General features: G+C 36.0%; 1 long non-coding RNA gene across 1 annotated transcript; it reads right to left on the reverse strand.

Moving 5' to 3' along the window:
• Nucleotides 1–12,658: 12,658 nt before the first annotated feature.
• LOC142633750 (uncharacterized) lies at nt 12,659–14,120 on the reverse strand. Its single transcript, XR_012843955.1, has 4 exons — nt 13,789–14,120; nt 13,079–13,151; nt 12,900–12,978; nt 12,659–12,804 (listed from the first exon to the last, which is right to left on the reverse strand). It is a non-coding gene; the product is annotated as an uncharacterized LOC142633750 (long non-coding RNA).
• Between the last annotated feature and the right edge of the window lie 336 nt (nt 14,121–14,456).

Raw genomic sequence — 14,456 nt, forward strand, 5'->3', positions numbered from 1 at the left:
TTTGGGCAGTTTTTTGAATAGCAAACTACAGAGTCATATGCACAACTAGTGGACAATATTTTTGGCAACATATTTGACTTAGACAGCTGCTTTTTAGATGGGATATCTAACAATTTGGATAGTTGATACCTTTTGTAACAACTCTTTTGAATACCTTTTGCAATTAATGAAGCTACAAAAACATGTTAGATTCTATATTTGCATTTTGAGTAGCTTCTAGTTTAACACAAATTCTATATGAAAATGATGAATATTTTTAAATGTGATGTTAAAGTTCATTTCTAGAAGTTCATCTTTGAATAAGGCAGATGAATGTTTTTACATGTCCTCCCATTTGGACAATTTGCAAATAGCCATGGAGATGGATTTTGAGTTTTCATTTTCTTTTGTTTAAATTAACCTTACAAAGGGCATTTGCAAATAGCTAGTGGCTTTTGCAACTAAAGAGCATTATTGTCGAATACTGCTAGTTTCCAATACTCGACTTGGTCAATTGTCAATTGTCCATTGTCTTTTGTGACTTTGTGAAGAGGTGAATACTTATATGTTGTTGAAGAATTGAATATGTTTAGAAAGTGGAAGTGAATTACAATTATTGAATATTTCACACCCTCCAAAGCTGCCTTGGTTGTAGTTGCTCGTAATCACCAAGGTGAGGTGATCAAAGCATGGTCAAAGCTGTGTCATCTTGGCTCTCCTCTCATTGCTGAAGCTACTACTATCTAGTGGGCTGCCCAGTTAGCTATTTCTAAAAGCTGGAGTAATTTGATTTTAGAGGGTGACTCTAAAATTTGCTTCGACTTAATTGCTGGCAAGTACTAGTCCGTAGATTGCTCTATCCCAGCTATAACTGACAATATTCGTAGCTTAGTTGTGTCGTTTATTGCTTGCTCTTTTTGTTGGATCAATAGGAGTTGTAATGGCGCAACTCATGCTGCTGCCAAGTTAGCTTTAGTTTCTTCCTCACCTTTTTGTTGCAATATCATCAATCTTCTGATTGCTTTACAGTCAGCTTGTAAGGTTGATTGCCCTTCTCTTGTTTTCCAGTTTTAATTTAATACAATTATTGCAGCTTATAAAAAAAAAATTACAATTATTGTGAAATGCATACTTCTAAATAGGTAGTAATGTATTTGCTTGAAATTTCAAGTTCAAACTCTCATTTTTATGTATAATATTCTTAGATAGGTAATAACCATTAAAGTTTACAATGATCTCAAATGTATGTAAACGATGAAAATGATCTCAAATGTATGTAATAACCATTGAAGCTATGAGAAAATTTGTTTTGATGAAAATGATTAGCTCATCTCATTCGTTATATCAAATATGTACATATATACACCAAAAGAACCAGATCAACTCTGTAACTAACTTAACAGATTGCTACATGTGTGAACAGGGACTAACAAACATAAAAGACTCTTACATGTGCTTGACTTACTAAGCTAACTATACTTATATACAAACTACATATCTTACGACTAAGCTACACTTTTGCTTTGTTGTTTAGATAGATTTATACTATTCTTGAGCTTCTTCAATTTTGTAACACAAGATACAATCCCTTGATGCTCATCCAATCCTTCAATCTGCACATCATCTGCTCTTGCACTTGCTATTGCACTGTTTGATTTCCTTGCCTGCTCTGGTGCTCGTGTGTGCTGCTCTGGTGCAGTAGCTGCTGCTATGTTGCAGCCTGAGCTGCTCTGGTGTGGCAGCTGATGTTGCACCTGTTGTAGCTGATGTTTTATCATCGTGCCTTTGACAAATGCTAAAAAAATTATGACACAAAAAGGTATTGTTAGCATGAACACAAGATAACATAATAATATATATCATCCAGGATGAAAACTGCAAGGTAAGTAATCTGCCTTCAAAACTAAAACTTCTCATTTGGGTGCATGATAACTAACAATTCATACAGTACTTAATACACTTAATCAACCTATATGGCTAATTAATGTACATCAGAAACTTACAACTTGGTCATTTCAAATAAGTTTTTCATTTTGTTATGAATAAAGCCTATTAGGGAAGAACAAAAGAACAAACTTGCCAAACTATTGGATTGCCCATATCTTGATCGAAACAATTTGGAACCTATGACATTGACTCCACATCGCCAAATGAAATTAAAACACAAGCTTCATTAGGGAGAGAACAAGGCAACTCATTCATATCTAATATAGAGAACAAGCGTAGCTGCTACAAATTTCCAATAAATCCAATGGTTTCAAAAACAAATTCAAAGAGAGAGAACAATTTTTCATCCACTGAATTTGGGAATATTTAAAGCAACAATGCCAAATTCAAAGAGATTTAGATTAGTTTCAATATCCTAATCTTTGTTTCATAAAAGCTAGGGATATATATCATAAATAAATATCTTGTTCAAGATATCAAATATACAACATGTTTTAGGTTCTAGTATTCCTATCTATCTCCTTTCCATACAAAAATGTTCCTTTGATTTTTTTTATAAAAAAAATAAAAAATTAAAATTGTGATAAGTGAAAAACCCATTTGTAGTTGCAAAAAAAAAAAAAAAAAAAGAAGAAAATGAAAAAGAAGATGTGAAAATGTACTGAAAAGAAACTGATAGAAAGGAAAAATTAGCCTTTTGGGTCGTTGGGCGTCAGAATCGGTGAGCAAGAAAATGACCCCGGGTTCTGCAAACTGACGGTGATGCTAGAAAAAGAGTAAAGGTGATTTTCAGAGGATATAAAGGCTGGTCTCGTTGGACTGGTTGTTAGGACATATGTAATTGGATGTTAGGAACATATGTCAGCATTTTATGTATTGGCTAATCCTTTGACAAAACGCACTTTATTTGTATTTGGGTAGATCTAGGATGTGTTTAATGCTTCAAGAAACAAGGTTTCAAGTTCAAGTTCAAGTGTTAAAGCCATGCAAGTCTGTCCAAGAAACAAGTGAAGAAGTGTTGTTCATTAAAACTCGACAGCTAGCAACTATCGAGGTTTAAAAGAGTTGTTTAAGCCCGAGGCTCGACAGCTGCTCAACAACTAGGGTATTAGTCGAGGTTTATGAAATTCAGATTTTCAGTTCTGATTTTCATTCAATCTGTGATTATGTGTTTGAGTTTTCTTTTCTCACAACCCTAAACTTATGTAAGAATTATTTTAAGGGTCGTATCAAATTACACAGCCAAGAGCACAGTTGCACAAGAGCATAATTCCACAAGTGTGACTGGAAACCTAGTTTGCCATAGTTCTTAAAGAAGCTACTGTGTTTGTACATCATAGGGTTTTATGACCAAGCAACTTTTTGATCTTCATGTGTTAAAGAATAGAAGAACTTTGCAGCCAACATCATTCTCAAGTTGGTAAGCAAGTCACGTACTAAGATCCACGCATCGATTGGTTAGTCACATACTGGGAGCCGTGCAATACAAGAAGAGATTGTCACTATAGAACAAGTCCAATTGGGTATTGGGGTAAGGGTTAAACTATAGGTCGGTATAAGGTAATGAGATTCCTTTACTTGTAACCGCTTGTTTGATAATAGTGGATTCTCGAGAGTGGTGACCTTAAAATCACTCGATGGGGTTTTTGCCTCGGAGGTTTTCCCCATTCGTAAACAAATCACCATGTCAAATTTAATTTCTGCTGCATATTTATTTATTTGGTGATTTATTTGTGCTACCACCTTCATTGCATATAATTGAACCTAATTCATTTACTTGGTTAATTAATTGGTTTATTCATCACAATGAGTCAATACGTTTTTGACCTATCAAGTGGTATTAGAGCAGACACACTTTGATTGGGGTTTAATCTTTGTTGTGAGATCCATTGACCCTTGTTTGTCATGGATAGAGGACAGTCACTTATTGTACCTCCTTTATTTGATGGAACTAACTATGCATACTGGAAAGTACGCATGAGAGCTTTCTTGTAGTCCTTAGATGAGAAGGTGTGGCAAGCTGTGGAGATAGGCTAGACCAAGCTAAAGGAAGCGCCAACCGATTGGAATGATGAAAAGATCAAGGTAGATAACTTCAATAGCAGAGCATTGAATGCCTTATTTAGCGCGGTCACAAATGAGGAGTTCAAGAAGAACTCCTTCACTGAAACTGCAAAGGAGGCGTGGACCATTCTCCAGACAACCTATGAAAGAACCAAGGCTATTAAGGATTTGAAGTTTCAAAGGCTCACTACTCGCTTCGAAGAAATCAAGATGGAGGAGGACGAGTCATTTAATGAGTTCTATGCTAGGCTCAGGGACATAGTGAACTTAGCATTTAATCTTGGGGAAACCATTCCAAAACCTAAGATTGTGAGAAAAGTGCTCAGATCTCTGCCCGAGAGTTTTTATGCCAAGATCATTGCTATTGAGGAATAAAAGGATATTGATAAAATTCCTTTGATAAAGCTTATTGGAAATCTGCAGACCTATGAGTGGGGTTTGTCTAGGCTCGGGAAGTCAAGCAAGAGTAAGAGCATGGCATTGAAGGCCAAGAGTAGTGACACTGATGAGTCTTCCGATGATGAAGATTCTAAAATGAAGTCCTACATCACTCGGTAGTTCAAGAAGTTCATGAACAATGCCAACGCAAAGGGCTTCGATAAGGACCATAGGCAATCAAGTTCTTCATAGTCTAAGAGCCAAGACAAAGGAAAGAAGTATGTTAGGGATGGTGGTCAGTACATTGTTCCTTTAGAGCCTAAGTGTTTTGGTTGTTAAGGATTCGGTCATATGAAACAAGAGTGCTCCACTTGTCTTTAGTCTATTGGGGAAAGCAAGGTACTTGCTGCTACCTTGAGTGACACCGAACTTGAGGATGATCTGAAAATGAGGATGACGTAATTTTGAATGCTTTCACCACCACTGTCAATCCTACTAAAGGGATTGTAAAAGATGTGGATGAAGAAGAGAACTTGGTGGAGTTAAAATTTGAGAAGATGGATGAGCAAGATGACATCCACATAGCTTATGCAAAGTTATACAAGGTCTCGGAGAACATGAGAAGCTGTATAGGTTGGCCACCAAGAAGCTCAGTGATGTGGAGCTTGAACAAGAACAACTCTCCACAAAGTTTGATGAAGCAAATCAGACTATTGGAGCACTGAGGTTTGAGAACAATTTCTTGGCTGAGAAGACCAAGAAACTTGAGGCAGAACTGATCCAAGTGAGAGCTCAGTTGGAGAGGACCTCAAGTGCAAAACTTGATGAGATGCTAAGCATGCAGAAATTCACCTCCGATCGAACCGGCTTAGGGTACGATTTTTCTTGTCCTAATATTGCTTCTTCTAGTACTGTTGTTTTTGTTTCTCCTACTAACAATATTGATTCTGAAAATAATGATGCTCAAACTGTGATAGCTAGTGAGAACATAGACAATGGTAAATCTATCTTAGGAGCACCCCCTAAGCTTGCTAAGAAAGAAACCAAAAAACCTAGGGCTAAGAAGAGTAATGCTAAAAAGTCCAAAGAGAAGAAGTAGCATCTCTGTCATCATTGTGGCGTAGCTGGACATACTCGACCAAATTGCTATAAGTGGTTAGCCACTCAACAGACCAACAACATGATGTCGTCGGGAAGCTAGAATTAGCTTTCGTCCTTTCTTACACCTCTAGGAGATCTCCTCAAAGCCCTTATGTTCCTTTCGAACTGAACTGTTTCAATTCTTCCCCCTCATCGCCAGTTCAAGTGTTTGCTCAAAGCAAAGGTTCTTCCAAGGTGTTTGCATTACTTGTGTGTTTTTTTGAGGCAGTCTAGTTTTTATGCATTGCTTTATTTGACTTACTTTTATTTGGTTAATTTTCAGTTTTGTTTTTATTTTTTTTCTTCATTCATAAAAAAAAAAAAAAAAAAAATTGAAAAAAAAAAAAACAAAAACAGTGTGTATTTGTGTACATTGGTACTTGTGTACCTTGAATGGCCAATGAAACAAAGTTTTCTAAACTTTGTATCTTTTGTAGCTCATCTCTATGCACAACTAAGCAAGTAAGCTTTGTGGCTCGTGTTTGTGATGTGTAAGATTAAGTGATCTCTTGTACTTAACACTCATATCACTCTTTTTGACGGGAAGGATTAGAAAATCCTAAAAGAAAGGCATAAATAACCATCTCACCACTGTTGCCCGCCAATCATGAAATGACATCGGTATGCTTTGGCATAGCAAAAGTGCAATGTCAAAAATCTTAATATAATTGGGTATTTCTTTTCTCTCTCTTATATGCCCATGCATGATATGCTTAATAAAAGAAAAATATGCAAAGAAAAATAAAAGTAAAAAGATCAAAATACTTCAAAACATGATTGCAAGCGTGTATTCTAGGAGATGTGGGAGTTATAGGATGTACTTCGAAAGTGATAATCCCCATCAAGTAGTTATAATCATGTGTGAGTTAAATTGATTTACTCATATCTCAAATCGTATAACATAGAGACACTTATGCAATCTTGCGATGTTTTCACACACAACACACAATATTCTTTGCTACTTTTGATACATGTGCAGGTATAATATGATTTGGTCATCACAAGGTTTACATGCGCTAATGTATGCTCACTAAACTGTCTAAACTTGTTTTTGAAATATCAAATTGGTTAGACTTGTTTAGTGTGTGTGTATGTGTGTGTTTTGGATCTAAATGCATGACATTTTTTTTTGTTGAGAGATGTGTTTGAGAGGTAAAAATGTTGTTTGGATCTTTGGTTGAGTTGCATGTTTGATTACATTCATGTCTGTGATTTTCTCTTCTTGAAAAACTGTTTTTAAGCATCTCGACAGCTCCTTAACACCTTTCAACACCTGCCTTATCTATCGAGCTCTTTACCTTCTTTTTATTGCAATCTTGATAGCTTCTCGATAGCTCCTTGATCCATCGAGAAAGTTTCTATCTCCTCAATAGCTGCTCAATAGCTCCTCGATCCATTGAGCTTGTTTTTGCTGTGGACACCTCTGGACACTTGCTCGATAGCTGCATCTATTGACCCCTTTAAAGCTCGACAACTCTCGATCTGTCGAGAATTACTAAGCTTCTATATATAGGGTCAGCGTGATTCGGATCTCATTTCTCTTGATCTCTCTCGATTCCTTTTGCCTCTTCACCTCCCAAAACCTCTCTTTCTCACTCTAAACTTCATCCTCAAGGATTTTTCGGCCTAGATCAAGTTTTTCTTCACTTGGTAAAGGTCCTAATCCTTCTTTTTCATGCATATATGCATTTAACCTAACTTTTTGGGATTTGTTGAAAATTTTGGGGGTTTTTCAAAATTGATGAAGTTATTGTGAAACTTTTGGGATGGGTTTTGTATTTTTGATCTTAAAACATCATGCATTGCATCACATGTGCATTATAACAATGTTTCATGCATTTTAGATGTGTGTTTTCATTGTGGAACTGATTGTGTGCTGGTAGGTTTTGATTGGGCTGAGCCCATGATGTATTTACTATTGCATTTCACATGCTCATGCATACATGCCTTTAAGTTTCTATATTTGTTATATTGTATCTTGTTTGGCTTTTCTAATTGTCTTTTTCTCCCTCTTTCTCTCTTGTTTACGTCAGTTGCATCATGGCACCTAAACATAAGTCTACTCCGTCCCGGAACCTTCTTCATTCCAACGCATCTACCTCTTCTAATCCTACCCCTTCTCATATTCGGTTTCGTGATGATAAAGCCCGCAAAGACTTTTTGGAGAACTTTTCTAGACAAGGCATTCATTCGGAATGCCAAGTCATTTTGTCAAATTTCTCTAACACTGACCTACCCACTGTCATTCACAGTAGGGGTTAGGAGTCACTGTGTGACGTCTCGATCACTTGTCTATCTGTGTCGATTCAGGAGTTCTACTCCAATATGCATGGATTTGATTATTTAGTACCTCTTTTTGTCACTCGTGTTCGAGGTACGCGCATCGTGGTCACTCTGGATATTGTATCCGAGGTGCTCCATGTCCCTAGGGTAGTGCATCCTAACTACCCTGGTTGTGAGCATCTTAAGATTGTGTCTAAAGACGAGCTTATTTCCACTTTTTGTAAGCGACCTTCAGATTGGGGTGATCGTTAGTTCACATCTTGTTCGACCTTTGCTAAAGGTAGGTTCATTAACATGGTTATGACCTTTGTTTTGCATCCTCTTTCTCACTATTACTCTATTAAAAAGCCCTATGCTTGGTTTTTGTTATCCCTCATAGAGCATGTTACCATTGACTTTCCCTCTCATTTCATTCTTTCCATCATAGATGTGTATAAGGATACGGCGACCCGTGATAAGCTCATCTTCCATTCTGCTATCTCGAGGATTTTACGCCATTTTTCTATTCCCTTTCCCGTTCCCGACCTCTTCCATGTTATTTGTGCCATAGACGCTACTACCGTTAAATAGAGTGAGGCGTAGCTACGATCGAGGCAGTCTAGATTGACGGTTCCTCCAGCTTCTACAGCTCCATCCACATCCGTTCCCTCTTCTTCTATGGGCGGTCTAACACTCAAGGACATCATGGCATAGCTTGTACGCATGGATGCTCACCTTGATACTCTCAGTGATGAGTTATGTTAGGTGAACACCCATGTTGGTCATATTGCATGACAACAGGCTGTCATGGGTGGCTTTGTTGCTTCTCCTCCTCCTACTCCAAAGGCTTCTGAGGATGAGGACGATGATGGTGATGCTAGCTCTTCTAGTGTTGATGAGATGTCTACTTGATACTCTTACCCTTTGTCACTTGTGACAAAAATGGGGAGTAGTCTTAGGATGAGAGTAGTCATACTCATAGGGGGAGGGTTAGTATAGGAGGTTTCTGTTAGGGGGAGTATTCATGTTTTTGAGGGATGTAGTGAGGATTTTGATGTATCTTTTTTTTTTTTTCCTATTTTAGATACATTCTTCTTGTACCTTAGGTCTTGTGACCATTTCACATACATTGTACTTATATTTGGGTTTTATATATGTTGATGTATGTTATTTCACCTATCTCTCCATGTGTTGTTCCTTTTCTCTCTTTATACATATGTTTCTTATTATTTTTATGTAATCTTTTATTTCTGTTTCACACAAAGATGCCTTGATGAGTTTTGTTTAAGTATTTCAGAAATACAGGTTGTCAAAGTCTTCTTGCCATAACTCTCTTCTTGCAAAGTTTTTTAAGAGTTTGTGTTAGGATAGATTTTATTGTACTTAACAAGTGAGTATGAGTTGAGTGATTTATGACTCCTCTCATATGTTTATTTGTTTATTGTGGTTTTGTCACAGATTTCCAAAGGGGGAGATTGTTCGGGCACATGTGATTGGATGTTAGGAACATATGTCAACATTTTATGTATTGGCTAATCCTTTGACAAAACACACTTTACTTGTAATTGGGTAGATCTAGGATGTATTTAATGCTTCAAGAAACAATGTTTCAAGTTCAAGTGTTAAAGCTATGCAAGTCTGTCCAAGAAATAAGTGAAGAAGTTCTATTTATTAAAGCTCAACAGCTAGTATCTATCAAGGTTTAAAAGAGTTGTTTAAGCTTGAGGCTCGACAGCTACTCGACAGTTAGGGTATTAGTTGAGGTTTATGAAATTCATATTTTCAGTTCTGATTTTCATTCAATCCCTGATTATGTGTTTGGGCTTTCTTTTCTTACAATCCTAAACATATATAAGGATTATTTTAAGGGTCGTATTAGGTTATATAGCCAAAAGCGCAATTGCACAAGAGCATAATTCCACAAATGTGACTGGAAACCTAGTTTGCCTTAATTCTTGAAGAAGCTGCTGTGTTTGTACACCGCAGGGTTTTGTGACCAAGCAACTTCGTGATCTTCATGTGTTGAAGAACAGAAGAATTTTGCAGCCAATATCCTTCTCAACTTGGTAATCAAGTTGCGTATTAGGATCCGGGTATCGATTGGTTAGTCAAGTACTGGAGCCATGCAATATAAGGAGAGATTTTCACTACAGAATAAGTCCAATTAGGTATTGGGGTAAGGGTTCAACTGTAGGTTGGTATAAGGTACTGAGATTCCTTTACTTGTAACCGCTTGTTTTAATAATAGTGGGTTCTCGAGAGTGGTGACCTTAAAATCACCCGATGGGGTTTTTTCCTCGGAGGTTTTCCCCATTCGTAAACAAATCACCGTGTCAAATTTAATTTCTGCTGCATATTTAGTTATTTAGTGATTTTTTTGTGCTATCACACTCATTGATTTGTCATGAATTAACCAATTAATTCACTTGGTTAATTAATTGGTTAATTCATGACAAGGAGTCAATACGTTTTTGGCCTATTGTTGGTGATGCTCGGTAGTGATTGTGAGAACTTGCACCGTAGGTGGGGGAAGAGCACTGTGGCAACGAGAAAATGGAATAGGCAATTGTGGATGGAAGGGAGTTTGGGAATGAAAGAGAGAGTAATGTTTGATTTTTGGAATTTGATTTGAAAGGGACAAAGGAGAGAGTGAGAGAGTAAGTGATAGGGGTTCAAAAAAAATTAGGGTTTCATTTTGGGAATTAAATTTGAAAGAGGGAGGAGGAGAGACAAAGAGTAATAGTAGGTGGGGTTTGAAAATTTTTTAGGGGCAAAATTGTCTTTTTATTTGGGTTTATGGAGTAAACTGATGTGGCTTTTTTTGGACAGTTTTTAGTCATTTATTTGGTATGAAACACCAAATCTGAGCCTGAGCTGGTATTACGGAATCATGGTATACTTTCTCCATTCCCAGGCAAAGCCTAGATTGTAGGGGTGTGCATGGGTCGGGTTGAGAGAATTTTTTGACCCAACCCACCATGGTGGGTCAAAAAAAAATATAAATATATTTTAAATATATATTAAAATATGGGTGGGTCAGGTCGGGTTTGACGGATTTGTAATTTTATGACCTAAACCCAACCCGACCTGCTACAAAAAAAAATTTATAACCGAACCCAACCCACCAAGCCCTAAAAACCGACCCAACCTGGCGGGTTGGGTTGGGTCGGGTTGGGTTTGGCGGGTTGGTGGGTTTTTAGCACACCCCTACTAGATTGCCTATTGGATCATGTCAATAAGATGTGTATATTCCCATAAAGAAAAAGAAAAAGAAAAAGAAAAAAGAAGTGTATATCTATATCTGATAATAAAAGACAGACGAGTGTATCAATGTTAGAATTGGCAAAACCAGCGAGTCAGGTCAGGTTCAGGTTGGGTCAATTGGGTTGTGGGTTAAACGGAATGCAGGTAAAAACAAGTCATTTTAAGCGGGTTAAAAATAGGTTCGGGTCAACCGAGTTACGAGTTGGGCCGGGTCGGGTTGGGTTGGGTTGTATTTTTCACATGATTTTTTTTAATAAAGAAAACAACATGTATTTGCTATTTGGAAAGTCATGCAACAAATTACTTGATGTAATATGCATTACTTTGAATTCACCACTTATATCAAGAATTAATTCAATTAAACTTATTAATACTTATTCAATAATTTTAAAATTATACAAATCCTAACATTGTTATCTAAAACAAAATAACACAAAGATAAATAAAACAAATACACAAGTTTTATTTTTACACAATATCAACATCCCAAAATATAAAACAAAATTAAAAATAACTTATTAGATAATTCATTTGACAAAGAATGAAAACATATAAGAAATTTACAATCTTCAAAATTAATTTTATAATCTATTGTCAATTGTGGTTGACACTCTATTTCAATTTGAGATATACATTAAAGTTTGATTGTTTTCTTATTTATACATGGTTTATTTTATGAATATCATATCATTGTTAAGCAACACATACTTTAGGAAATATCACAATTTATTTTGAAAAATTGTTTATTTTGGATATAAATTGTTAAAAAATAGGTCTAAGCATTCATAATTTATGTTAATTTAATACTTTGGCTTCACTATTTTTACACTTGTGAATGTTTCTTACACATGTCTACAATTTTAAATCTATGTTTTTAACTCTACTGTAATCAAATTATCTTGGCATGTACTTTGCTATTTGATATCTAAAAATCTTTACTCATTACAGAATGCTAAACCATTCATCTTTCAATTAATTTGCATGTAGTAATGTAAATGTCTCAGTTGTTTCTTTAAAGCTTACAACAAACAATTAAACTAATATTGTCTTAATTTTATTTTTTTTTAACCCAAAAAAAAAAAAAAGTTTTTAAAAATAGTTCGGGTTCGGGTCGGGTCGCGGGTCGAGTCTGGTTGACCCGTAAAAAACATAGGTTGCGTCACGGATCAACCCGTTTTTACTTTGGGTCGAAAAAAATCAGGTTCAGATCAGGTATTTTTTGGATTGGGTTGAGTTAGAATTTTCTGACCCGTTTTGCCATGTCTAATCAATGTATATATTGATACTTCTTTAGTTCAAGTTTCTAAACCATATTTTAAACCAACTATTACTATAATTAACTGCTACCTTAAATCAATTGGGTTTTGAGTCTTTACAAAAAAATAAAACCTTAATTTAATTCGGTTGACTGGAAAACATGTGCAACAACCTTAGAAGTGACATTTTGCCGTATAGGTCTTGTTAATGGTGTTTTGTGCGTTAGAATTTTATAACGTAATCAAGTCATCTTCAGTTTAGAGTCTATATTTTTTATTAGTTTTTGTTAATTTTCAATGTAAGTAGGATCGTAGATTATGGCAAGAGAAATCTTTGACACATATTCTTCCATCCTCAAACTTTTAAATAAAGGTGGGCTGTGCGGGTTAAAGAACAGAGCGACTGAGACCAGAGACAGAACCACTCTTGGACAATAATGGACAATTCCCACCCCCTCTATATGGACATCTCTACTTTGTTCAATTTTGCATACACTTCCCTTGTCCTCTTTACCTGCATTTGCATTGGAAGTTTCATATATCAAATTGAATCTATGAAGTCCTAAGTAGTTTAATATTTAAACATTAACTTATTGAAAGTGTACTTACAAAATCATATGCTTGGTTAATATGATTCAACCGATAGCAATTCTCCACAGTGATTAGTCTCACACTTGTTTCATAATCCCTACCACCCATTTCGACAAAATTCATTGAATGAGAAACTATATCATTTATGAAAAACATCTGATCTTATAAAAAGTGAATGTGGAAGAAAATGTCAAAACCTAAATGATTGGTCAAAGGTATTGGATTCTGGCACAGCGAATCCATTTGATGCATCTTTTGCTATTGTATTCTCTGACAATTACATTTTCAAACAAAAGAACACAAAAGTTAGACTACAATTGAATTAAGCTTATAGACTTATAATAACATAAAAAATATTAACATTCATGGCAAAAGGAAGATGGAAACAATAATCAAAGCGGTACCAAGTGCCTGGTTCTCAATGGCAATCATCTTGTTCCCACTTAAAAACTCAAAACAAGGCAAACAAAGCAAAGACCAAATACCTTTGAAAGGCCCCGGTCAGATTTATAGTTAAATATATAATAAGTCCTCTACTGAAAATAGAGCAGGCTTGGACTCCTCAATTGAAAATTTTCATTATCCTAGAGCTAATTTATTCAAACAAGCTATACATTAAAATAACTTGTTTCTATAGAAAATTTGCATTGAATTACGCTGAATTGAAATAATCAACTACATATACAAATTACATTGAATTGAAATAATCGACTGCATGCATAATTGAAATTTTTCACTCAAAATTCGAATCAGAACTAACCAAATTGAGAAACACACTCAAAACACCAAAAACAGAATTAGTCAAGTCAAGCTTATGTTTCAGCACAAATACCAAACCCTAACGTCAAGAAAATCTTCAAACAGTTCAAAAATATCCATAGAAGAGTGAGAGCGAAATTGTTTTTACCTGCAAAAGCGGAGTCTCACAGAAGCAAAGTGTTGGAGTGGTGGCATCGGAGTCTTTGATATCAGCGCAGTCGATGTGGCGAGGAAGAACGGCGGAGAGGAAATTGGAGAGAGCGGAATCGAGAGGGAGGTTGTGGAGAGCTAAGGAAATGTGGAGGGCCAAAGGAGAAATGAAGTGGAGAAGCGGCAGGTAGGGCATCGGCATATGAGTCGGTGGCAGCATCGATGGTGGTGGTGGCGGCGATAGATGCGGCGGCGGTGATGGCAACAGTTGAGAGAGAGAGAGAGAGAGAGAGAGAGAGAGAGAGAGAGAGAGAGTTATTTGGTGAGAGGGGACGAGTATGAGAGTGGACACAAAAATATGAACAATAAGAAGAAAAATAGGTTAATACCTATGGAGACGACTTTTTAGACTTATTACGGCGGATTAAAATCATTGTAATAAGATTTAAACCTATTATGGTGACTTTTTTACTTATTGCAGCGGTTTTAAACCACCGCAATAAGTAAAGCAATTTTCAAAATTTTTTAAAATTTTTGAAAGCTTGGTTTTTTACATTAGACCTATAATGGCAGTTTTAAAATCGCTGCTATAGGTTTTTATATATGAAGAACCCTAAAGCAGCGGTTTTAAAACCGCCAAAATGGGTATTCAAATTGAAGAAGTCT

The sequence above is a fragment of the Castanea sativa genome, chromosome 5 (genome assembly GCF_040712315.1).
Source record: "Castanea sativa cultivar Marrone di Chiusa Pesio chromosome 5, ASM4071231v1".
NCBI lineage: Eukaryota > Viridiplantae > Streptophyta > Magnoliopsida > Fagales > Fagaceae > Castanea > Castanea sativa.